This window comes from Labeo rohita, chromosome 4, assembly GCF_022985175.1.
Source record: "Labeo rohita strain BAU-BD-2019 chromosome 4, IGBB_LRoh.1.0, whole genome shotgun sequence".
NCBI lineage: Eukaryota > Metazoa > Chordata > Actinopteri > Cypriniformes > Cyprinidae > Labeo > Labeo rohita.
The window spans coordinates 14,491,293-14,495,475 of record NC_066872.1 but is presented as its reverse complement, the minus strand read 5'-3'; the positions used below and the strand labels follow the sequence as shown (position 1 = coordinate 14,495,475).

General features: G+C 35.6%; 1 long non-coding RNA gene across 1 annotated transcript; it reads right to left on the bottom strand.

Moving 5' to 3' along the window:
* Positions 1 to 388: 388 nt before the first annotated feature.
* On the bottom strand, positions 389 to 1,995 carry LOC127164475 (uncharacterized). Its single transcript, XR_007827657.1, has 4 exons — positions 1,848 to 1,995; positions 1,001 to 1,089; positions 850 to 919; positions 389 to 676 (listed from the first exon to the last, which is right to left on the bottom strand). It is a non-coding gene; the product is annotated as an uncharacterized LOC127164475 (long non-coding RNA).
* Positions 1,996 to 4,183: the final 2,188 nt, after the last annotated feature.

The following is a 4,183-nucleotide window of genomic DNA, read 5'->3' as shown; positions in this document are numbered from 1 at the left end:
GGATGAATATTTTAAGATATTTAAGAAATAAACTGGCAAAACTGAGTTAAATGCAACATTATCAAGCTGCAGACTCGGAGCCTGCTGCATCGACAGTCCCGCACCCAGAGTCCCGCATTCTCAGACCCCTCGTTTTTCGAGACAGCGCCTCCTGCTGTTCGGAAGATCGTATAACACCCTTATCCAAATGCCATTGAAAACATTAGAATGCAATATTACGGTCTCTTTTTGTTTAAAGTTATCCAAATAAATATTTGCGTTCCCTGCTTAATGCAAAAAAAAAAAAAAAAAAAAAAAAAAAAAATCATTGTGTTCTCATACTGAACACCAACTAATGGCCAACTAATTACCCAGTATTTATTTTTTGAGCGTGGGTGTAATTGAAAGGAAATTACTGATGCAACCGATACAAATACAAATTGAACTATCATCTGAAAAATATTATGTGACATTATATTGCTACAATGTTTTAGTTTGTTTTTGTACAATGTTTCAAATTCCATTTTTTTCTTTCAGCTCAACATATAATGGTCTAATTAACATTATACCATGCTAACATTACAAAACCTGTTTTTTGATATTTTGAATGTGAAGCAAAACTCAAATAATAGACAAAACACCAATAATGAACAATTCTGTACTTTATTTAACGATCACCTTAATCACTGTCATCTTGCTGTAAACAGGACAAAGCAAAGAAAAAAAGGAAGAAAGAATTGTGTTAGTGACTTTATTTTCGTCTTCAATTGCATTAAAAAAACTCCTCATTTATAAGCTGCTTTGGATAAAAGCGTCTGCTAAATGAATAAATGTAAAATGTAATGTAAATGCATAAGGTAAAATAATTACTTTCTGGGAGGCAAATGTTGCTTCTTTTCTCATTCTTTTTGCAATCACCCGGTCAAATTCCTCAACTTCACTAAAATAAAAGATGAATGCCATTGTCAAAAATATTGTGTAATAATAATATTTTTTTTGCAAATGCAAATTACAAGCATACCTAGGGTGATAAGTAGGGCCACGAAGGAACACCTCCTCAGCCTCCTGCCAGGATAATGCCTGCAGCTCACATAGGCCATGAATGATGGCCTGTCCATATAAATAAATACATTAATTAATTAATGTATAAAACATTTCATATATGGCAATAATAGAAACAATCCAATTGACAAACATGTGCGGGCCTACCTCAGGAAAAAGAAAACTACAAATGAACTCCACTTCATTTGTGAAGTTCAGATGAGTTTTACAATTTACATTCTAACTCATGTGTTAATACCATAGACTGGTTAATACATAGTGAAGGCACAGCAAATTTGATTATTAGGCAACTGTAGCCTATGAGTTGTAAATGGCTGGCAACAACTTCATATCACAGTAAAATTAATATTGATCCATTTTAATACTTACGTTTTAAGAACTAATTTAAGTAGTCTATATAAATTATATAAAGTAAAATAATTACTCTGGCATTAATTAATTCAATTTATAGTTTTAGGAGAAAAGTTCCGATAATTAAAAAAAGGTAAATCTGATTAAATAATTAATGATGACATTCTTTGATATTAACACACTTAATGTATTTAATTGGTCTACTTTAATGTCAACTAAATTTAATCCATTTTTTTACAATGGCTTGTCTACAAAAAGTCCAAGGTTAAAGGCTAACGTTAGCTATCAAAATATTTTCGGGGGAAAAAGGCGAAAAAACATACATTAACGGCTCAAATTTTGTTACAAACTATCATTACAAATATTAAATAGACTGTTCATATGTTGGTGTATCGATGAGCTATAAAGTAGTTTGATTAAAAAAGAAATCATTGAATAAAATTGACGATACTCACCGTGTTTCGGTTCTTCACGTGTTTATCCATGTGTTTATCCGATCCAATTTGAAAGGTGGCGCTGTCTCGAAAAACGAGGGGTCTGAGAATGCGGGACTCTGGGTGCGGGACTGTAGATGCAGCAGGCTCCGAGTCTGCAGCTTCATACTACTCGTTAAATGACATGCACTTATTTTGAAAATGCCTTTATGGTTATACAAATACATTTAAAGTACAATGGAACAAGACTTGTTCCGTTTCATGAAAGAAGCATTAGTAACAAGTAAACAAGTATTATATGTTATTTTAGTCTAGAATAATCTTATGTCAATAAAAGATTTTCTGCATTTTTTTTGATGTGTGCTAGAGTACATAAAAAACTGCATTAGTCCACTGCCTCTTCAATATCTCTATGGTGCTCTTGAAATAAAGTAGATGTGTATCTGTGTGAACGTGAACAGGACATTTCTGATAAAGACAGGTGGTCTTTTAAATAAATAACGGACAAGGAACATGACTTTTTTTTTTTTTAAATGTCATAAGGCCAAAATTACATTGAATTACATAGTACAAAGCTGTAGCTTTGAAAGGCTTTGGAAGTTGGCCACCACCCCTCATACTGAATTTGGCCATTTGGCATTTGACATGACTCCGTGAAAGAAATGACTCAGCATTACTTCACTTCAGAAACATTTTAACATATGGTCAATATTACAAATTAACAGTAGTGTGCATCATGGCAATGTTAAAATACTCTCACAATCACTCACCTATCATGTAACAAGTACTCTGAACTATGTCCTTTTCCATATCCAGAATTTTGGTGACAAGTAATGACTGTCATTTGTTGCTTACACTGCTATTATACTGTGATGTGTTGTTTTCAGTCTGCCAGAACTGAGTCAGTACTGACATCTTACAACTTCAACACAAAAACAGGCATGTTCATAAGGAGAGATACAATTGTGTGTGACAATAAATCCTGAAGTTAAGTCAAATCAAAGGCCGAGTTTATTATTGTGGCAATCATATACATTCTTCCTGAAATATTATGCAGCAATACACACAAACTGTAATGAGGGACCGTAGGACGTGGATCCAAATGCAAGCTTATTAATCCAATAATCGTAGTCGTACAATCCAAGTCGATAACCAGCATACAGGGCAATAGAGACAATCCAGAATCAACGTTAGAGTTCAAGCAAGAGGTCAGGGCAGGCGGCAGGCAAACAAAACAACAGGAAACGGTCCGGGATCAAAAAACAGGGCAACGCTAGGAAAACACGGGAAGGATAAACACAGGAACTAAGAACTAAGCTATACAACGATCAGCAAACAGAAGAGTGAGTGAGAGACTTAAATACCAAACATGAGGGAGCACATGACAAAACAAACCAATAGGAAGGGGACACATGGAACAGGGGAACCAATCAGAACAAGACACATAGAGACAAGAGTAAAGCATGGTAGGTTGAGAGCGCAGAGTCCGGGCTGGAGAGCCCTTGAACTCCTGTAGAGGGCACTCCAGCTGGTGATTGTAACACAAACTATGCAAGGTAAATACATACCTGTTCATGATTTTGAATCTTACACAGATCCACTTCTTTTCATCATTTTTAATATATTCTTCAAAGGATTTTAGGTCACTCTCTGAATCCAGTCTTTACAAAAGATGATGTAGACTGTGTTATCAATATTGCTATTCAATTCTTGGTTAACAACAACTTGCACCTCTAACAAAGGCTGACAAACTCTGAATGTTTACAGACTTTGCTTTAGTGTATTTTACTTGAATGGCCAGTGTTTTAATGAAATCACATATAACATTCCTTACTTGCAGCTGACATAGGGTAAGCGCTCCGTGAGGGTCTGGTGCCACCTAATTTCAAAATGTAAAAAAAAAAAAAAAAAATAAGATGTACATTAAATTTTGAATATGACAACCCAAGGGCTGGAAAAGACCATTAACATACATACTCTCACTTCTGTGCTCTCTCCGGAATGCAGCTGTCAAGTAGCAAGACAACATTAGGGTTTGAGGATCATTGTATAGATTATGGAAGGCAGTATTAAAGGCACTAAGTTTTAACAAGAATGTCTGCCAATGTCTGTCTGTCCAATCCTACATCGTCAATTACTGTAGCCACATAATCATTAACGTTGAGCTAATCCAAGGTAGCCAACCCTGGTCTTCGAGAGCCACTGACCTGCTTGTTTTCCAACTATCCACGCCTTACTTACTGCTGATTAATAATGGATCAGGTGTGTTGTCAATCAGAAGCTGGAAGGGCAGGGACAGCTGGACAACAAGCAGGGCAGTGGCTCTCGAGGACCAGGGTTGGCTATAAGTGAAGGTA